This window comes from Squalius cephalus (assembly GCF_949319135.1).
Source record: "Squalius cephalus genome assembly, chromosome: 4".
Taxonomy (NCBI): Eukaryota; Metazoa; Chordata; class Actinopteri; order Cypriniformes; family Leuciscidae; genus Squalius; species Squalius cephalus.
Genome location: NC_137125.1, coordinates 46,513,104 through 46,536,471, shown reverse-complemented (window position 1 = coordinate 46,536,471; position 23,368 = coordinate 46,513,104). Strand labels below are relative to the sequence as shown.

Genomic DNA, 23,368 nt, shown 5'->3' with positions numbered 1-23,368 from the left:
TTATGATTTTGACAGTTTTTCAGTATGCTGCCCTGACTTGTAGTAAACATACTTTTTTTTAATAAATGGCTTTGCTATTTTTACTATGTATAAATCAGTAGTGAATTAATTTTTTCACAAATCTGCATTACTAGTGGCCTTTTCTGCTCTCACCAGACTGATGATACAGCTGAAATTTTCGCGGTTTGATGCCCAAATATAGCCCCTCGATGGTCCTCTGCAGGTCATTTTGGATTGTTGCTCCTTTGTACGACAACAAACAAATTAAGAGCAGAGCGATTGATTCTTTAAAATATGCCATTAAATAATTTTTTCAAAGTACCTGAGGTCCACTGCTGAACATCAGACACCCACTGCTGGACTGTGTCTTGCTGTAAAGATAACTCAACGGTGAGTTTCTCTAGGTCCTTCGTTGCCTCTGCAATCCTTTGTACGGTCTGTTGAAAAGAAATGTCCATGTTAACAAATGCTGAGACAATTTAAAAACAAAAATGTTATTATACATATTTGCCTAGTTAGTACCTTGATGTATCTTTTGGCCAATGTCCGGTCAAGGTTGTCTGCCTTTCGCTTGTTCCAGCCACTTGTGCTTGGATTGTTAGCATGTCTGTGCGAACTTGACACACAATGTATGTGCAGTAATTTAGGTTCACCTAAATCTCCCTTTTTCCTGGATTCTTAAACAGATGAGGGCAAATACATTTACACAGTTACATTTTATAAAATAAGATGTAAATCATGGTATTATGGCATTTGATGGAGTAATGCTGCTCTATTATTAAATAAACCAAATAATTTTTAAATTTTGGGGAAAAAAACTGGCAAGCATTCATAAAAATGTGAAATTGTGGTGTTACACATGAAGAAATATAAATTTAGCTTACATGTCCAGTTGTTCCATGGATGTAATCGACAAGACAAGTTACCATTCATTCCAATTAAAATAACTGGCTTCCCTTGGAAAAGCTTGTTTGCCCAGTGGAGCAGTCGCAGCAGGGAGGAACGATTAGTAACATGCAATCTAAAAAGCAGAATTAGTTTACATATTAGTGTAAATGAAACAGTGAGGGTGTTGTTTCTATCAAACAAAACTTCATCCAGCATGTCTGTTGGAGTAAACCAGGGTTCGTGTAAAATGTAAAACAGCCTATATAACCTGAGACATAAAAACAACCTTTTTCATAATAGGAGAACTTCCCTCCCTCATCCTGCTGAACAAAGTGGATGGCGGCAGGTGTCTGAAGAACCCCTCCACCATGGATGCTCTGTTATGAACATGGTTATGAAGCACCAGGGCCTCATGTGTGGAAAGGTCACAGGCTGTGCAGTAGAGTGATCGAGGTAAACAGTCCCTACACATCTACTGCAGCCTTGTGTCCACAATGATGGCAAACCCCCTCCTTCGGCTTCTCCATGAAGGGCCTTATTACTGTCCAATTCTCCAGAGAGGAAGTTTGCCTGTTCCTCCAGTGTGAGGGGAGAGGTTGTTCAGCACCACTTCCCAAGAGGTCTCGGACATCTTGAATGAGGGAGTCTGAAAATGAAAAGGGAAGAAGGCAATGGTAAATCTGGACAATTACCACATAACAAATGAGGAAACAAGTATTAAGTGACAAAAACCTACATTTTCAATGGTCAGTGTCTTCAGTTGTGCTGGTAGACAGAGCACAGGAGGGTGTAACGCTTGCTGAAGAAACTTCAAAAATATGAATATCCATTTAGAACTTGCTCAATGAATAATGAATGCAACTACTGATAAAAAAAAGAAAACAACCAGTAACGTTAGCTGAATTTCACTTTCGTCTCTCCCCAGCTCTACATCTTTTTGGCAGAGGTTGACCATCTTTGTCCTCATCAAGCCAAACACACAGCTTTGTGTATTGTTTTGACCCTCCTTCAGTGTGTCCATGCTGATCCACCTAAATAAACAATTGAGCCACAGAATAAACCTCCACCCACTAAGGTTATCGCCACCTACAAACATCTCATTATAAAACCAATGTTATAATAAATATTACATTGTAAAAATTCAGTCTAACGGTCCTGTACTGTACTGACAGATCTAGAAAACCCTTTCTACGTAAAAAAAAAAGAAAGAAAAGAAAGTGAAACGTTTTGACAGAATATTTAATTAAACTCTCACTGGGTCTAACGTGTGAACTCAGCTCAGCACTATAGCTTGCATTTGAATAAAGACATTGAACCAGGTACTGTATTCACTTTGTAGAAGTGCCGGTACTGCGTACTGGTTAGTACCGGCCCACTTCGAGCACTGTCTAGTGTGTGTATCATACCTGAGTGGCATGCTGGTATTGAAAATTATGACTAAGTAAATTATCCATGTGGATTACAGAGCAATATGATTGAAAGTAAACAAACAGAGGTATGAGAAATACAGATGGTGTAGGCTAATAGGTCCTTTAACTCACCTGTTCATATTTACATAATCTTCTGTGGTGCACAGCTGATTGGTTCCTGCTGTTTCAGTAGCCAATGAGCTTGCTGCTCAACCTTCAAATACTTGGGCATTTACCTTAGCAGTGCACTTTTCAGAAACTCTTTATCTCCTCCAGGTCCATCTGTATGGGTAATTCAAGTACGCTATATTGTACAGCAGCTGCATGTCTTACTTGCTCACAGCAGTGTGTTGTGTATGTATTGAGAGTAGCAAGTCCCGTACTTGCTCTACAGAAGCATTAGTAGAGCTATTCCACCAAGACCAAAAATACAACATTGTCATATCCATTACCAAGCCAATCACTCTGAGAGTTTTCATGACATAACTGTCTTATTAACTATCATAAAATGGGTAAAAGCAAAAATTTTATTTTTGTGTCTACTTTATTCCAAATCACAGCTAATTATAAATGAGATAAAAAATACTTGAATAGTCAGAATAAACATTTGAAATGTACCTTTATTTTTGCTATGATTACAACAGTATGATTATAGACTTCAAACGGCTACAAAACAGCCTTTAGGATTTTGCTAACGTTACTTAAAGGGTTAGTTCACCCAAAAATGAAAACTCTGTCAGTAATGACTCACCCTCATGTTGTTACAACCCCGTAAGACTTTTGTTCATCTTCAGAACACAAATAAAGATATTTCTGATTAAATCTGAGAGCTGTCTCACTCCTCCATAGGCTTCTCTGTTATTGAAACTTGCCGGCCCAGAAAGTTAGTAAAGACAATGTTTAAAATAGTTCAAGTGACTACAGTGGCTCCACCTTAAGTTTATCAAACAACGAGACGCCATAATGTAGGTGGTCGTGTGTGATGCATGTGATGCTGGCCAATAGTGAGCTACGTTCTGACGTACAACCCAGAAGCGCTGCGCTGTTACACTACGTGAACTCACTAAGAGCCCCACACAGAAGAAAATCAATAGTTGAATAAAGTTGTTATTTTTGTGGGGTTTTTTGTGCACAAAAAGTATTCTCGTCTCTTGATAAACTTAAGATCAAGCCACTGTAGTCACTTGAACTATTTTAAACATTGTCTTTTCTAACTTTCTGGGCCGGCAAGTTTCAATAACAGAGAAGCCTATGGAGGAGTGAGCCAGCTCTCAGATTTAATCAAAAATATCTTAATTTGTGTTCCGAAGATGAACGAAAGTCTTACGGGAATGGACCAACATGAGGGAGAGTAATTACTGACAGAATTGTCATTTTTGGGTGAACTAACCCTTTAAAAAATAATTAAAAATTAAATCCCAACAAAAGAAGATGGCTCCCAAGAGTCTTTCCACTTGATTCCACTATAACAAAAGAAGAAAAAACAAAAAACAATTCAGGTCAAGTAACTTTTATAAACCTGATTTAGGCACAAACTATACCATTTAAAATGTATTGAATGATGCCAGGATATTGATCTCACAATTCAGTACATACCATGATGTGCAAGGAGCCCATTTTACAAGGACTTCTATGTTCCCCTGTGGTACAAATGGGGGAGGGATAATTGTAGTGTATTAGAGAACAAGTAATTTCCCCCCAAAAATCTAATATATATATATATATATATATATATATATATATATATATATATATATATATATATATATATATATATGAAGAGTTCAGATGCAAAAGCCTCTAAGTGCCATCTGAAATTTTCTTCTGGAATGATAATTTCAGATGGCACTTGGAGGCTTTTGCATTTAATCTATTCATATACATATATATATATATATATATATATATATGCAGAACTGCTATATAGCTGAATTGAACAACTTCATTATTGATGATAGATTCATAGATAGATATAATAAAATTGAAGTAATGCTGATATAATGACTTCAGCTGAAAAATTACACTATTGTCTTATTTGGAGTAAACAGAATAAACCGTTTACACCATCGAATCATTATTTTCCTGTTGATCACTGCTCTAAAACAGTCTGTATTTTATACAGCACTATGACAAAAAAGATGACTTGTATTCAATTAGTGGAATCAAACAGTTTTTTCCAATGCACAAAAAAATAACACAAATTACAGACCACTTTAGCACATTTAACAGCACATTAAAGGAACACGCCGACTTTTTGGGATTTTAGCTTATCCCCCAGAGTTAGATCAGTCCATACATACCCTTTTCATCTCCGTGTGTGCCGTAACTCTGTCTGACGCACCCACCGCTAGCCTAGCTTACCACAAACACTGGAGGCAAACGGCTCCAGCTAGCATACTGCTCCCAATAAGTGACAAAATAATGCCAACATTTTCCTATTTACATGTTTTGATTTGTATAGTCACAGTGTGTACAAATAACAAGGTCAAATATTCGAATATCTACGAGTAAAATGTAAAATGAAGTTAACAAACAACCTCGATCCATCAGGAAACGCCACATGGTCGCTGAATTTCACTGCGCTTCATGAAGAGTTTTTCTTTTGCGTGAAAAAGCCATTCGCCGGAGATGTGTTAAAAGATAGCGGAGTGAGTAATTTACTCTTACCTTTGTTCTTTGATTAAAATTAATGACACTCTAGACCAGCCGTTGTGGACAGAGACGCGATCTGACGCGTTGCATTTTCTCACAAATCTCTACGTTCATTTAAGACTTTATTTAAATAATTTAAGACTGCACTTATGAGGACACTCGACAAAATGGACATTTGGCATAATTTGTGTGTTGTGGTTTGTTCAAGCTCGAAAGAGAACTCGATACTGACTTTTCTGTGGGTTGTGTGTGTATGTGTGTAATAGGCAGGAATTACAGCACGGTCTCTTTAGTCTTGTCGTTATCTTCCATTTTCAAAACAAGCAGGCTATTGGCTATTATTCGCTTGATTTGGTCATGGGCCTATGCTACAATACGTTTAGAGCGGCTGCTACTGGATGAGATGGCAAACAATAAAATAAAAAGCAAACGATTTAATCATAGACTGTAAAAAATGTGCAAAACATGGCACTTTAAAAACCGGATAGTTTATTTATAGTTCGTTTTCGGATATTTCACGTCATGTTCGAAATGCATATTTGAATATCAAATAAAAAGTGACAGCCCTAGTATGTATGGACTGATCTAACTCTGGGAGATAAGCTAAAGTCCCAAAAAGTCGGCGTGTTCCTTTAAATGTTGAGTTAATGCTATTTTTAGACCTTTATGTAGTATATAAAACTGGCAAAACTGAGAAATCAGAATTTGTTAAGAAGTGTTTTCACTAGGGATGCACTGATCATTTCGCCCGATAGATAACCAATAATTTTTTATATTTGAAAGCCCATAACCGATATATATCAGCCGATAAATTTAAATCCAAGTTTTTAGATAATTTTTGAGAGCCTGGCTACAAAAACAAAAGCCTCACCAATAAAAGCCATGTCCCGAGCACACAATTATAATGATGTTCTCATAATTTTATGTAGCCTATATGACAGACTTGTGCTTCACATGTTGTACTAAACTAAGTTTTCTTTTTCTTGAAGGAATTCCAATCATATTTTAAGCATTATAAAACCATAATGGTGAACAGTGTGCATCTGAAGTGTTTCAGCTTAAGGAAACATACATCATTTATAGGCTTTAACATATCGACCAATTTGTTTTTTGTATTGGGCCGATAACAATAAAATTAAAATGATCATATATCGGCCGATATCTCGTGCATCCCTAGTTTTCACTTACTCTTTTCATTCTCTTTTTTACAATTTTTTGGAATGGGAAGCTGTTGTTCTCCAGCCGTTCGAAGCATTCGGCACATTTGTCTGTGTTTAAAAGAAGAAGAAAAAAGAACAGCCTCAACCATCTCATTACAGTCAGAGAGCAGTCAAGATTACAGAGCCAGGGCTAAGGAATATCTGAAGCAACTGTAGACTTCCATAATTTTGCTCAGTTTAAAATACAATATTTTATTTTAAAAAAATTGACCTTTAATACAAGTTGTATAGTTGTATACAACTAACATTTTTTAAAATATAGAATCTTTGCCTTAGATGTACTTCACCTTTATGCATCTGGTCTTTTTTTCTTTTTTTAGTTGGCTCTGGGAATGAAAGATTATATTGTTAAAAAAAATATGGGAAGAGAAATTTCACATTGATAACTAATTGTTTAAAAGCTTTATGCATAATTTTACCTTTTTTTTTTTTGGTGGCACTTGATGATTTACGCTTGTGGGACTGAAGTGTGGAGGCCACTGGTTGTGGGTCTCTCAGTGGTTCTTCATCAGTGATGGGCTGGTCTCTCAGTGGTTCTTCAGCAGTGATGGGCTGGTCTCTCAGTGGTTCTTCAGCAGTGATGGGCTGGTCTCTCAGTGGTTCTTCAGCAGTGATGGGCTGGTCTCTCAGTGGTTCTTCAGCAGTGATGGGCTGGTCTCTCAGTGGTTCTTCAGCAGTGATGGGCTGGTCTCTCAGTGGTTCTTCATCAGTGATGGGCTGGTCTCTCAGTGGTTCTTCATCATTGATGGGCTGGTCTCTCAGTGGTTCTTAAGCAGTGATGGGCTGGTCTCTCAGTGGTTCTTCAGCAGTGATGGGCTGGTCTCTCAGTGGTTCTTCAGCAGTGATGGGCTGGTCTCTCAGTGGTTCTTCATCAGCGGTACTGGTGGTCAATTCAGTATCTGGGGCAGTCCCCTTCTTCTCTCTCTGAAAATGAACTTTAGGACGACAACAAATTTTTCAATTAATAGCAATAACAAAAATGTATACAGGGATTATTATATCAGTGTTTAGATTAAGAAATTATAACTGGTATGGATCTTTTGTAAAAAGTGATACATTGCCCAACCTAGTGCACACTTACAAATAAACAAAAACTGTACAATAAATGGCTGTAGGTATTATACAGTTATTTAAATGTAATGCAAGAAATAGCAGGAAAATATAAGAATACAAACTTTTTAACACTGCTTCATAGACAGCCTTCAACCTCTGGAGGAGATCATCATCTATGACATGTCCATCACCTAAAATGGCATCAGCCACAATTGTATAGTCACTGTTCTTCCCAAGAAGCAGAATGGGATGGAGATTGAGGGCAGCCAACTTGTCAAGCTGGGAAAAAAAAAATGCATTTAACAACTTTATACACAATATTTAATGGTAACACATTACAATAAGGTTTGTTAACATTAATTAACATTTAAACTTAATTAACATTAATGTTAACATTTAAACTAAGGTATATTAACATTAGTTAACATCAACTAATAACGAACTGCACGTATACAGCATTTACTAATCTTTGTTCATTTCAACATTTAGCCTACTAATGCTTAATTAAAATCTTGATAAAATTAGTTAATGCACTGTGAACTAACATGAACAAAAAATTAACAGCTGTATTGTTATTAACTAACGTTAACAAATATGAAAAATACAGAAACAAATGTATTGCTCATGGTTAGTTCATGTTAGTAAATACATTAAATTAACTAATGTTAACTAATGAACCTTATTGTAAAGTGTTACCAATTCAATAATAAATAAGTTTGCTTAAAATGGATACATCAATCTAAAGAGAAAGGACACTGGTCATTATCCATGAAAAATAGGGAAGAACATTTTTTTTTTAATGTAAACTTTTACATTCAATGAAATGGTTCAATTATTTCAACGGAAATTCCCCCTTCTTGTGTTTCATGAGCAAAATCCACTGTCTCCATTACAAAATGTTACTTTTAACATTTAAAATTTCACTGACATGTAACATCTCACATATTAATAACATAATAAAAAATATTGATTTTATAAAAATTATCTTAAACTAAATTACTAAGTAATAAGGTGTCACTTATCATTACAAACCTGCAGTTAAACACTTACCAAAAAATAACTGCTGTTAATAACTACAGTCCTGTTGCAGTTTTTTTGTATGGAAGCAGCCCAATCAGATTTCATTAATTTAAAATTTTCTCTTTTTTTCTTAAAGGGGTGGTTCGGGATTTTTGACATCGGACCTCATTTTTAAGTCAGCCTGGTTGTTATTCATCAGTGGAGACATTTTTTTTTTTAAATTATCCAGTCCTTATATTTGGATAGTTAGCTGATGCTAGGCTAGCGCGAGTCAATGGTAGATGTTAGCCAGCCATTAAAAACCGTTTTACCCACTCCACAGTGCACCAAACGCAAATCAATTATAACACTAGACTATCGATGCAAATGTCCGTTGAGAGAATAATGTTAGAAATCAAACTTACCTTTCATCACATTGCATTAGTTATAATTTGTTCCCTGTAATCATAAGCCTTGTCTACAGCAGCAGCGGAGTGATATTGATTACCTAGGCAACCGAGTGAGCCGGTACACACATGTACTACACACACTGTAGAGCGCTTCTGTTCTGTTTACTTTTTGCCGCATTACTAACCGGAGCAAAGTAAAATTCCGCAGCTGCTGAGAAACTAGTTCCTTTGGGATCATTGAGATGAAAGGTAAGTTTGATTTCTAACATTATTCTCTCAACGGACATTTGCATCGATAGTCTAGTGTTATAATTGATTTGCGTTTGGTGCACTGTGGAGTGGGTAAAACGGTTTTTAATGGCAGGCTAACGCATCTACCGTTGACTCGCGCTAGCCTAGCATCGGCTAACTATCCAAATATAAGGACTGGATCATTTAAAAAAAAAAATGTCTCCACTGATGAATAACAACCAGGCTGACTTAAAAATGAGGTCCGATGTCAAAAATCCCGAACCACCCCTTTAAGTTTTTCCTTGTATGGTTGGCAAGTTTTGCATTCAGGGCAAATTTTGAAGGCCACATTGATAGTGGCCTTACAACTTGGGCATGTCTTTTTGGTGCTCCCGGGCATTCCTGGAAAGAAAAAAAGAGCAAGATTAGAAATAATATGTCAAGTGTCTGTAATAAATAGATATATATACTGTGCAAAAGTCTAAGGCATGTTAATACCCCCCCCCCAAATGCTTTTAAATCAGTTATTTATATCTTTTTGCCATTAATTGTTATAATCCAGTGAGATTTGTGCATGCAGGAGTCTGTCAAGGAGTCTGACAACAGCCAGTATGATCTGATCTCACCATCATCGAGTCCGTCTGTGATTACATGAAGAAACAGAATAAATTGAGACAAACTAAATCCAGAAGAACTGCGGGAACGTCTCCAAGACGCTTGAAGAAACCTTCCTGCAAAGCTATAGTACTGTGAAAAGCACTGGCACTTCTGTTAAAATGCTGTAAAGTGAGAATGCTTTCAAAAATAAAATCACAAGTGGAATTTATTTACAGGGTTGCAAAATTCTGGGAATTTTCAAAGATGGAAACTTTCCATGGGAATGAATGGGAATGTAAGGGAATTAACAGGAATTTATGGGAATAAACTGGGAATTTTCAAAGTTAAAGGTTGACTCTTCATAGGGAACTTAAATATAGTTAAGGAAAGTACACTTGAATATCCATGCCATTCCTCAATCACATGCACATAGCAGACTGCTTACTGCATGGCTGAGACTGGCACTGTACATGCCTCCATCACATGTACAGAAGCCGGAAATTTTCCGCCCCTTTGCAACCCTATTTATTTATGATTTAATTTCTATTAACTAATTCAAATCAATATATGGTATAACGACCCTTTGCGTTTAAAACGGCTTTTGTCCAGGTAACGTACACTTGCATAGTTTTTCAGGTAGCTTTGCAGGAAGGTTTACCCAAGCATCTTGGAGACGTTCCCGCAGATCTTCTGGGTTTAGTCTGTCTCAGTTTCTTCTGTTTCTTTATGTAATCACAGACGGACTCGATGATGGTGAGATCAGATCATCCTGGCTGTTGTCAGACTCCTTGTGCATGCACAAATCTCACTGGATTATAACAATTCATGGCAAAAAGAATGTTTGGAAATGTAAACTGATATTTCCTACTGACACACTACAGCAAAAGATATAAATAACTGACTTAAAACCATTTTTTGTGTTATATTAACATGCCTAAAACTTTTGCACAGTACTGTATATATATATATATATATATATATATATATATATATATATATATATATATATATATATATATATAAAGACTATCCTACTTCCTATTGTTTATGTAACTACTAAATACTAATTAAGTTAAATCAATAATAATTCCAATATTCTGATCATCTGTAGGTCTATATGTTGTAATATTTACATTATTGTTACATCTTGTTGTTTTGAAAATACAAACTAGAAATGGTAGAGGGGGTGGTAAGTTACCGTGCTAACCCAAAGCTGTCTGCTAACATGTAGGCCTTGATATATGGACATATCTGTTATCTTTCATGTATTTGATGTCACTAAGACATCTTTATTATTGACATGTGCTTATTGTTTTCGAACCCCGTCTTTTTCCGGGTTATAGCCTAAATAAGTGAATAAAATGTAGAGTTAAAATTACTCACGTGCAGATTGAAGAGACGATTGTGAAGTTGTGAAGGTTATTACCTATGCAACTACTAGCGACAAGATGTTTTCCCGCCCCATTCAGCCTGAACTGTGACGTCAAACGAATACTTTTTTATTGCGCTTTAGAACCCCTTCAAATATTCGTTAAAAACTTCACAACTATTGCAGGCTTCACAAGTTTCAAGACACTAATGATAAATATGTAGTCTACAATATTGCAGTTTTCTTTTTTAGAATCTTTATTTTTTAAATAGTTAGAAACACAACTATGACAGACCAAATTATGGTCGTCAATACAATAACCCATAGATAGCCATATATAACGATATAACATTATGATAATTGTTATAATTATCATTTACTAAAAAGGCTACGTTACAGAATAAAAGTACCTTCTTGACCACGTTGTTTCTTCCACAAATCCAGATCTCCGACGCAAGATCATCATTCTAATTCGCTTACAACCATATACATTTATTAACAGATTTAAAACGCTTAATTATACTGAATAATTCTCAAAATCAAATTTAGTGACTTGCACTTGAAACTGCCTATTTGCTATATCAAATACATTTGACAGTCTTTTGTCTGGCCCTTAATGAAAAACTTTTTTTTTTTTTTTTATTAATGCCAAGGTTTCAAAAATATAACTTACATAGCAAAAATGTACAAATTACATACAACGGAATAAAAAAAGCAAAGCAGCATAGTACATATACTCATAAAAATAAAATAAAAAACAAAACAGAAAGCTTTAATGAAATAAATTAAAAAGTTGAAACAATTTTATTGTCTTAAGAGCTTTAAGATTCTTAAATGACGAAATGCTTTGGATGTATTGTTGGATCTCTCTTCTAAAAACAATGAATAAGGGATTCTGCTGAGTGAATTTACTACGGTGAATGTGACATTTTGCAAGGAACAATAATAGATTAATAATAATGAAAAACTTTTTTGGGGGGCAGCATTGGGAGAAATGACGTAGAATGATACTCAAATAAACTTTATTTTAAATATGAATAAGCCAATGCTTTTATTTTGTTAAAATGACTGGACTCAACATGTTATAGATTAAATTGCTCTATTAACCTGAAATGTAGAATCAATCAAATGCAAGAACAAATGAAACACACATTTCCACAAGAAATGGCTTTTAATAAATGAAAAAAGAAAAAGAAAAACACAAATTTAAAAACGTTAACATTCAAAAACTTTATCCATAGTGTGGTTATTGACAACATAAATTACAATTACACATATACAACTTATTTCTTATTTTTATGGTATGGTTTCTGGTAATTCAATGTCATATCAGTTGTGCACTGAAAAAAAATATTTACACATAATTTATCATTTAAAAAATAAGCATTTCATTTATTATGCCTAGATGGTAGGCATTACACGAGAGAAATGTCCCAAATGTGCACTAATGGGAGAGAAGCAAGCTTACTGAAAACAGAACAGATCAATTGATATTATGGGGTCAATATAACATTTTATGTACCAGGGTTAATTGAAGCTGGGAGTCCACTGCCCACTCGTAAACTTGCTGTACGTTTCACCGAGTACATAACAATCACCTGACTGAAACGTGAAGTCGTAACGTTCAGGCAAAATTTGTTCTTAATGCTTTCGATATCTTATTTTATATTCGGCTAACAGTTAACTCATAACTTACTCAATAGACACCAGAGACACAGCTATACAAATGAATAAAAGTGGGCTCGCCGTTCAAAAATAGTTTGCCAACTAGTTTTGTGGGGTTTGGTACGTAATCAACACGGCCATTATTGCGCGATTCCCTTCCGTTCAATTTCAGTAAAACACAGAAAACTAAAACATACAAATGCATTTTTTTTTAGAATTAATTGTTCCATTTGCGAGGCAATGCCATACTCTTTCGGTAAACACGTAAATTACCTCGGCGACTCTTTCGGTAAACACGTAAGTTAAGTTACCTCGGCGAAGTGCGATCCAGAGCCTATGCTCATCGGACGTCTATCCTCAGTCACGCAGCCTGGGCACCTCAGAAGAGTTTAAATAATTCAGAATTGATATTAAAATGAATGTGTCTACGTCGGAGTCCTCACATATTGGAGATTGTCGCTTTTATAACCTTTAATAAACACGCATCTGGAGCAGAGAATAATTGATACCACTTAGCGCCTCCAGTGGACGTTTCACCCGAAAAGTGCAGTGAAACGTACCTGGAGGTACGTTTTTCAGGTTTTGCAAAAATGTAGCCAGAGTAACGTATTTCCAATGAGACTGGGTTGAAAAAAACAGCTGATAAGCATTTTTAAATTACTGATCATTACAGTAAGAAATAGCTGATTCCAATCTCAATCAGAGACATAGCCAGGTGTTGAAGACTTTCCATTACATGGACATACACAATAAAAAGGCACTCTTTGGATTAGTTTTGTTCAAAGCAACACAGAACAACACAGAGGAGCAAAAAAATAAATAAAATGTCAGAGGAAGAGGACTAGTTAGACGAGGGTGTGGACTAGATGGTCAAGGGAAAGGACTAGTTGGACCAGGGAGAGGACTAGTTGGACGAGGACCAGGGAGAAGGAGAGGTAGGGGGAGAGGAGGAAGAATGCGTGCTGCTGTTCAAAGGAGAGTAAGAGCTCTTGTCACGGATGAAATAAGAGCCACCATCATAGACCATGTGATAAACCATGGTCTATCATTGAGAGAGGCTGGTGAAAGACTCCAGTCTAATCTCAGATGGTCAACCGTTGCTTCCATTATCCGGATTTTTCAACAAATCAACAGGTAAGTTGAGGGCTATCAAGTTGCTATTTGCTGGCCACCTATGTTGTATTTTTGTTGCTCTAAAGCAGTGGTTCCCAATCCTGGGGACCCACAGCTCTGCACATTTTATATCTCCTTTATCTGACACACCCAGTTCAGTTCATAGAGCTCTTTCCTAACGAGATGATGATCTGAATCAGGTGTGTTAAATGAGGGAGACATACAAACTGTGCAGAGCTGTGGGTCCCCAGGACCAGGATTGGGAACCACTGCTCTAAAGGACACAATGGCTTCCTATCTCTGGGTGTAATGGAGATTATATTATGTTCTGGTGGAGAATGAGCAGTCACAAGACGTCCGGTCAGAGACGTATATCTCTTTAATGGTAATTTGCAGCCACATGCAAACAGTAGTGGTTCTAAATGAAATAGAAGTAACAATATTTAAATTATAACATATTCAAGATAACATGTTTCAGATAAAGTAATATGCACAGAAGAAAATAAGCATTGTAGTACTATGTATTCAACCGTTGTAACATCTAGAGTCATCAATCTCGGCTGATAGTACTCACAAACTATTACTATTCTGGATATTATGCATGCAATGACTCAATATTTCCCTAACTATACAAAATATAATCAAGTAACATAAGGATCGAGTCAAATAACAGAGTAAATGGCGTCACGTTCACAGACACGTGATCTCAATCCACGCGATCGTCCAGAGATGATATAATCATCATATATCCTTATTCTATCATAAATAATCCTATATACATACTCCACGTTATTTAGAAATTGAGATTAAATGATCACAGATAGATATTGAACTCCCTTTTACATGTATTTACCTCAGATAATATACACAATGCAATAAACATATGCGTGCGTCGTAACGTCAAAAGATATCAAATTACAGATTTAACATCAACATAATAATAGCTGAAATACAGCTCGTAAGAGGTTATTTATAACTGAAAGATTACTCACTGGTATATGAACGCACTCTGTAGAATCGATCTAACAAGCAGCATAACTCCATCAAACTTCTTCTGTGTATGTGCAATAGACCACGCCCCAATAGCTAGCCTGATCCGTTAATGCGAGTCTTGTATATCTTAACCTAATGTGTATTTAGCCACAAGGGGGCATTAGTGTCTCTTTTATAACTATAACTATAGTACAATTAACTATAATCCAGATTGGAGAGCCTTTTTAACAGCCGCCCCCACATTTTCTCTGTAAATGTGTACCCTGGAAAAGGCAATCTCAGTTTGGGCATAGTTCTAAGGAGTAATCAGTCTGGCAGATTAGGAAGGCTGATCAGACGGGAAATTGGGCGAAGGTAGGTTTTGTTCTTTACTTCAACCTCAGCCACCCTGACTCTACCATCTTCTCCAGGGAGAACTTTCGTAACTTTCCCAACTGGCCACAGAGCCCGAGGGAGCTGCTGGTCAACAATCATGACAATAGTTCCAGGTGTTAAGTTTCCTGAATCTCTTTGCCATTTTTGGCGTGACTGAAGTCCTGGCAGGTAATTGCGGATAAAATGTTTCCAGAAATGATCCGCCATAATCTGACTATGCCTCCAGCGTCTTCTACTCAAAATCTCTGATTGTGGATACACCACTTGAGGTAGGGATGAGTCCAGCCGCCCCATAAGCAGCATATTAGGAGTGATTGGGTCCAAGTCCGCTACATCAGACGAAGTATAACCGAGGGGTTTAGAGTTGAGAATGCCCTCAATCTCAACAAGTACAGTTCGTAGAACTTCCTCGGTTACAATCTGATCCCCTATAGTAGCACAAAGGGCAGTTTTAAGGGATCGGATTTCCCTTTCCCAACAGCCTCCAAAGTGTGGAGCACCAGGGGGATTGAACTGGAATCTAATCTGTTGGCTGGCTAGCTGCTCTTTTAATGTTGGGTGAAGTGATGCAAAAGCTTCTTGTAACTCTCGATCACCTCCACGAAAATTCGTACCCTGATCTGAGATGATTTCGAATGGCTTCCCCCTACGGGAGATAAATCGTCTCAAGGCCATTAAGAATGAGTCAGTGTCGATGTTGCTGAGAATGTCTAAATACACTGCTCGGGTTGTCAGACACTTAAATACGAGACCCCATCGTTTCTCATTTCTGCGTCCAATTCTAACAAGGTAGGGTCCAAAACAATCTACCCCTGTTGAGTAGTAGGCTGGTTGCAATAAGCGCAGTCTTGATGGGGGGAGGTCAGCCATCTTCGGCATGCTTGGCTTACCTCTCCATGTTTTACAGCCTAAACAAGCTCTTTGATGTTGACGAATAACTTCCCTGCCCTTCAAGATCCAGTATTTGCGTCGCACTTCGGCAAATACACGTTCTGCTCCTGGATGGTGCAGTTTTGCATCAAAATCTTGAATGATCAACTTACTCAGGGGATGTCTAGAGTCAAGAACTATGGGGTGAATTGCAAATTCATCTAGTTGTTCTGTCCTTCTGAGGCGCCCACCAACCCTAAGGAGCTGCATAGTACTATCATATTCCGGAGCGAGGCACAGGAGACGGCTACTCGTGGGTAAAGGTTTACCTGACTTAAGATGGCTAACTTCCACAGGGAAACTTTGGCTCTGTGCCAGGCGGAGGAGAGCTAATTCGGCTTCTTGATATTCATCTGCCGTCAGAACAGCATTATCCGAGGCCGCCCCATGCAATACCTGGGCAGTAGCTTTGAGCAATTCGTCATAGGACTGGAATTGACCACTATCAGGCAACGCTGGATGTTTGTCTGGAACAGTGAACCCACAAAAAATAGCTCGTTTCACCTCCTCATCCTCACTCTGTAGGTGGAGAAGTGGACTCTTAGGCCACTGATCTGTGTGCAGAAGGAGAAATGGTGGACCCTGGTTCCACCGGCTTGGATTGGACAACTCGGACAGAGTTTTGCCACGTGTGATGTCGTCGGCTGGATTCGTTTTGGTATCTACATAATGCCAGGCCCCTGGGTCGGTCAATTCCTGTATCTCTGCTACTCTTGTTCCAACAAAAACCTTAAATCTACATGAGTCAGCTTGGATCCAGGTTAGCACAGTAGTTGAATCAGACCAGAGCGTGACATTCTGGATTGGAATGCTAAGCTCTGATATCAGAAGCTTAGCCAGCTGAGCTCCAGTTAAGGCAGCACACAGCTCCAAACGAGGGATTGACTGACGCTTTTTGGGGGAAACTCTTGAACGGGCAGTCAGGAAAGCTACTTCTATGTCTCCTTGGGGACTCTGTGTCCGTAGATAGGCTACAGAGCCGTAGGCTTGCTCCGAGGCATCGCAAAAGATATGGATCTCTCTCAGACATTGGGTCTTGTCTAACTCTGCAGTGACATAACACCTGGGGAGTGAGATGAGTTGGAGGTCTGGCAACTCCAATTCCCATGCCTGCCAGGCGTGGAGTAACTCACTTGGTAGTTGGGGATCATCCCATTCCCTCTTCTTGTCCCACAGGCGCTGAACTAATATTTTAGCTCGTGTAGTGTAAGGGACAATGTAACCCAATGGGTCGTATTGGCTGGCCAAGACCTTGTAAATGTTGCGCATTGTGGGTACTGAGTAGTCAATGGGACGGTACTTGTATGACAGTGTGTCCGATATACAGTGCCAGTGTAGACCAAGCATGGATTCTTGAGCATCTGGTTGACCTTGTGTCAGCCACAATTCAATGCTGGTGGATCTAGCATGAGATGGGACATGGCTCAGGACATTAGGGAAGTTACTAGCCCACTGTCTTAAATCAAACCCACCTGTTGCTAAGAGGTTTCGCAACTTTGTCACCATTGACTCTGCTTCCTCCTTGGAACTGAAACTTTGGAGGAAGTTGTCCACATAGAAGGATTTCTCAATGCTTTCACAGACATCTTCTCCTGGTTGACTATGATCCATGATGTGTTTCTGTAAGGCAAATGTTGCGCAACATGGACTGCATGTCGTCCCAAAGGGAAGGACTTGCCACTCATAGACTTGGGGAAGCTCTTCTCTCTTGAGATCTCTCCACAGGAAGCGTACCAGAGGGCGATCCTCTGGCAACAGACGCACCTGATGAAACATTCCCCTGATGTCACTGCTTAAAGCCACGGTATGCTCACGGAATCTTAGCAGAACGGACATCAGGGTAGGGCCTAATGTAGGACCTGGAAGTAACAGTTGGTTCAGGTTCTTCCCTCTGTGCTGAAAGGAACAGTTGAAAACGACTCTGTTCTTTCCATTGTGCTGCGTCATATGGTGGGGGATATACCATGATTCAGTTGTCTGTTCCACCTGTTCTGGAGATATCACTGAAGCATATCCTTCCTCCTCCAACCTTTTCATCTCGGCCCTGTAAGATGCTGCTTGAGTTGGATCTTTGGCTAACCTTCTTTCTATTCCTCTGAGACAAGGCAGGGTACTCTCCTTTGGGGCTTGCAGTATGGGCATGTTCTTCACTCGAAGCAATGGAGTGGCGTATCGAGCAACTCCATCAACCATAACTCTAGTCGTCTTTGACTCGAGTAAAGCAATGGCCTCTTGATCTTGCTTGGATCGAGTAATGAGTTTTTCGCTGCGATACGGGAGCACATCTAATTGCCATAATCTCTCCACTTGATTATACAGGTCGGTAGGGGAAAAGGAAGTAGAAGTGAAGAGACACTGTTGTTCTGAGAGGCAATGCTTAATTTCTTGAGTGGGACCCTGCAGTGTCCAACCCAGACGGGTCCTGATGGCAGCAGGTCCGTTTGGAGGGCCTAGACGAACTGGTTCAACTGGTGTAATGAGGTGTGGATAGTCAGAACCTATGAGGAGGAGTGGCTGTACGGAATCAATCTGTTGCAGCGGTAATCCCTGTAAATGCCGATACTTGCTCTGTAACTCACTGACTGGATGTGTATGTTCAGCCAGTCCGAGTGGTTCAGCGGTAAACGCCTTTTGTATCTTGAAGGAAATCTCAGGTTGGAAGGCAGGTGATACTGTAAAAGCCACAGCAGCCCCTTGTAGATTGTGGCGGTCTTGACGTACTGTACGTAACACCAATTCTTCAGGCTGAACTGTCAACTTAAGCTGTTGAACTGCAGAGTGAAGGAGTATTGTACGTTCGGACCCATCATCTAATATGGCGTAAGTTTCCAAGCAATGATTGCCATTCCTTAAGAGCACCTTACAAAGCTTTAACAAAACTTGACGACTGCCAGCAGGTCGATCTAAGTACAAGGTCTCTGTGGTGGTGTTCACTAGGCAGCTCTCAGAGGATCCAGGATCAGGAGAGTCATTGGTCTTTGTGGTGGGCCGATTATTAACCTCATGGAGGACAAACAGGTGTCTGCCATTACAGATCTTGCAAAGAGTTCTGAGATTACATTTTGCCGCTTGGTGCCCTCTCCCACAACGCCAACATCGATTGTTTGTTTGAATCCATTTCACTTTCTTATCTCTGCTCAGCTGACTGAAACTAGAACAGCCATTCAAGTAGTGATCACGTCCATCACAATATGGACAGAAGATGTTTCTCTCCCTGGACTTAGACTCAGTATCCTTCACTGGCATGGCTCTTGAGACAGTACATTTCTCTGTACCAAGGAATATACTTGTTGGGTTTGTTTGACGTTTCGAATCCTTATTTTGTCCCTTTCTGCTCATGGCTACTGGCTTATTCGTGGAAAGAGAGAACCTGGAATTATCTTCTTGGACCTGCAGCTCGAACTCTAGCCAGGCTGAGAAATCCAGTAATGTAGGGATAGATACTCTGTGGGGATAGATAAACCTTCTGAAGCTTGTCTGCAGATCATGTGGAAGTTTACACAATAACCTTGTTACGTGGGATCCACACTCCAATTCAACATAACCCTTTTTGCCCAGCTGTTGAAGCATACTGACTAAAGAGCGAACTCTTAATGCAAACATCCTGAAAGCTTTCACCTCTCCACTGATGATGTTCGGGGCATCCATAAGTTCTGCTATCCTCTGAAGGGCCAGCTGGTGGGGTTGCCCATACTGCTGATTGAGTGCTTCCATAGTATCTGAGAAGGGATACAATGAGTTGCTGTAGGAATCTGCTATAAGCAGAGCTTCTTCCAATTTTAAGTGGTCGACAAGTATCTGAAACTTGAATCTCTCAGTGGCATCAGCTGGTAGAATATTCTCCAATGCGATTCGTAACCGAGAAAACTCTCTTGGGTCTGGCTTCACAAAGTTTGGGATGGTGGGAGTTGGTCCACGGTAAGTGCTCTCTTGGTTGGGAGGGATACGTTGCTCTGTGTGACAATTGACACCTGTGATGTCATCTGTTCTGCTGTAGTGTGAGGGTCTCTGGGGGGAAGACTGTCGAGGTGAGATAGGACTGTAATAGGTCTGATGTGAAGTCATCTCAAGCCTTTTAAGCCTCTGATCTAAGTCGGAAAGGAAGTCATGTCTGACCTGATCATCTGCACCATCACTCACTTTGTTAGACAGCTTTGATCGAGGTAAGGGTACAGGCCTAGCTTCTTTGGCTCTTTGTGAGGGATGAAGACGAGGCTGTGGTATTGGTGAGGATATACCTGTTACATGATGACTGGGCTGGTTACTTGCTACTAGCTGTTTCATCTGTGCTTCAAGGGCCTCATTCCTTTTTTCCAACAGTCTCATCTGTTCATTTGCAAAATGCCGCAGTTCATCATTCTCTTTTTTAAGCTGCTGAAACTCTGCTAGGACCACCGATGACTCAGAATGTGGAGAGGGGATTTTATGCTGCTGTTCATCTTCCCTGATAGAGCTCCATTCTATTAGCTGCCCATGCTGAGGACTTGGTCTGTGTTCATGGTAGGTAGCAGCTATGTTGAGTGAAGCTGCTCCTGGTGGATCAGAATCTTCACTTAGTTCAGGAGAAGAAGTGTCTGCTCTGTCCCGTGGCTGTAGCCTTGGGTGGTATCTGTCGACCTCATAGTCAGATAGATAACTAGGTAGACGCACTGATCGCCTGGGTCTGACAATGGGCTCAGGAGATTCAGATCTGGTGTCAGGATCATGCTGATACATCTTACTTGTGACAGCTCCTTAATCCGGCTCGAAGGACCAATTGTAATGGAGATTATATTATGTTCTGGTGGAGAATGAGCAGTCACAAGACGTCCGGTCAGAGACGTATATGGGTGGGAGACATGACATGCAATTCTACCCGTCCATGATGTCATAACCTAATAAAAATGGGTATTTGTTAAAAATATATATCTTCATGTTGTTCCTCTGACAAGATATTATTACAGCATACCATAGCTGTAGTTGGTGTATAAAGACCTCTACTTCAAATTTTTATCTAAACATCAAAATTGTCATGTGGTGTGACTGTCCGGGATATGTGTGACCTTACTAATATGACAATATATATCAGCAAAGTATAAATAATTGATAGATTTACAGTTTAAGTAACAGAATTAGGCCATTTCAACAGACACAGAAAGTGTTGATGTCTGTGTATGATTTTAAAGCAAGTTCTGGCCAAATACATTTTGTCCGTAAAATGGGCGTCATATGGTGTGACACTGCAATCTATATTTTGAACGGGCAATAATTTGGACATCATTATGATGAAGAGGTCCACACTCAACCAGGAAGTTGCAGTGCCATCTCTGGGGTGGTTTGCAAGGTCAAGAGTTGAGTTCTGGCTTTTTCATTTTTAATTAAAAAGCTCTGTATCTGATATGCTCACTAGTGGTCAGTGTTTTGTGTCTTATGGTGTGACATTATTTACATAAAAATGAAACACTTTTATACGAATTTTACTTATTAATTCTTATAAATCATTCCTGCCATGTGGCAATTTACATGCTAAGTATAAGCTAGCTGTTTTTAGTTAACCAAGAGATTATCTTAACTGAACAAAACGTCATATGGTGTGACACTGTATCATATGGTGTGACTGTTTTTCTAAGTCACACCATATGATATATTTGTCACACAATATTACATGCACCTTTTTTAATGATAAATAAATAACTATTCAAAACATATTCAATGATAATAGTGAATGTTTAATAGTGAACATTAAATTACCTATACAATTAATGTATTTCTTTTAAATTTTATACTTAATTTAATGTTCTTGACGTGAGATGGTGTTTGATTTACTCATACACTCACCTAAAGGATTATTAGGAACACCATACTAATACTGTGTTTGACCCCCTTTCGCCTTCAGAACTGCCTTAATTCTACGTGGCATTGAATCAACAAGGTGCTGAAAGCATTCTTTAGAAATGTTGGCCCATATTGATAGGATAGCATCTTGCAGTTGATGGAGATTTGTGGGATGCACATCCAGGGCACGAAGCTCCCGTTCCACCACATCCCAAAGATGCTCTATTGGGTTGAGATCTGGTGACTGTGGGGGCCATTTTAGTACAGTGAACTCATTGTCATGTTCAAGAAACCAATTTGAAATGATTCGAGCTTTGTGACATGGTGCATTATCCTGCTGGAAGTAGCCATCAGAGGATGGTACATGGTGGTCATAAAGGGATGGACATGGTCAGAAACAGTGCTCAGGTAGGCCGTGGCATTTAAACGATGCCCAATTAGCACTAAGGGGCTTAAAGTGTGCCAAGAAAACATCCCCCACACCATTACACCACCACCACCAGCCTGCACAGTGGTAACAAGGCATGATGGATCCATGTTCTCATTCTGTTTACGCCAAATTCTGACTCTACCATCTGAATGTCTCAACAGAAATCGAGACTCATCAGACCAGGCAACATTTTTCCAGTCTTCAACTGTCCAATTTTGGTGAGCTCGTGCAAATTGTAGCCTCTTTTTCCTATTTGTAGTGTAGATGAGTGGTACCCGGTGGGGTCTTCTGCTGTTGTAGCCCATCCGCCTCAAGGTTGTGCGTGTTGTGGCTTCACAAATGCTTTGCTGCATACCTCGGTTGTAACGAGTGGTTATTTCAGTCAAAGTTGCTCTTCTATCAGCTTGAATCAGTCGGCCCATTCTCCTCTGACCTCTAGCATCAACAAGGCATTTTCGCCCACAGGACTGCCGCATACTGGATGTTTTTCCCTTTTCACACCATTCTTTGTAAACCCTAGAAATGGTTGTGCGTGAAAATCCCAGTAACTGAGCAGATTGTGAAATACTCAGACCGGCCCGTCTGGCACCAACAACCATGCCACGCTCAAAATTGCTTAAATCACCTTTCTTTCCCATTCTGACATTCAGTTTGGAGTTCAGGAGACTGTCTTGACCAGGACCACACCCCTAAATGCATTGAAGCAACTGCCATGTGATTGGTTGATTAGATAATTGCATTAATGAGAAATTGAACAGGTGTTCCTAATAATCCTTTAGGTGAGTGTATTTATGAGTTTCTTAACGTTTTAAAAGTTTTAAAACAATGTTAGTATGTTTTTTGATTAATGTTAACTGAATTGAATTAATTGAATGTTGAATGCAAATAAAATACAGTTTTTTGCATTGACAAATTGTGGAGTGGTGCAGTTCATCATATAGCGTGACACTATATCATTTGGTGTGACATTCAGAATTGTGCCAGTAAAAATACTTTCTTAATTATAAATCATAAAAAAGTCAACGGAACACAAGAGAAATAGTATCAGCAAGAGTCACAAGCATTTTCATAGATTTATAACCGGGTTCAACATAATTAATCTAAAATATCTGGAAAGGCTGAGGAGAGATGACTTACTTTGCATGATGGTTTAGAAAAACAATACAAAATCTAATGAATCTGCACAAAAGAAATGTTAAATCTTAAGATAGTAATGAAAA

At 39.0% G+C, this 23,368-nt stretch overlaps 2 long non-coding RNA genes across 2 annotated transcripts; both read right to left on the bottom strand.

Annotated features, from left to right (window-relative positions):
- Positions 1–180: 180 nt before the first annotated feature.
- On the bottom strand, positions 181–611 carry LOC307157520. The gene is made up of 3 exons (XR_013821021.1): positions 523–611; positions 323–437; positions 181–243 (listed from the first exon to the last, which is right to left on the bottom strand). It is a non-coding gene; the product is annotated as an uncharacterized lncRNA (long non-coding RNA).
- Positions 612–3,175: 2,564 nt separating this feature from the next.
- Positions 3,176–8,979, bottom strand: LOC307157515. Its single transcript, XR_013821017.1, has 7 exons — positions 8,273–8,979; positions 7,345–7,501; positions 6,589–7,104; positions 6,457–6,495; positions 6,138–6,217; positions 3,894–3,937; positions 3,176–3,760 (listed from the first exon to the last, which is right to left on the bottom strand). It is a non-coding gene; the product is annotated as an uncharacterized lncRNA (long non-coding RNA).
- Positions 8,980–23,368: the final 14,389 nt, after the last annotated feature.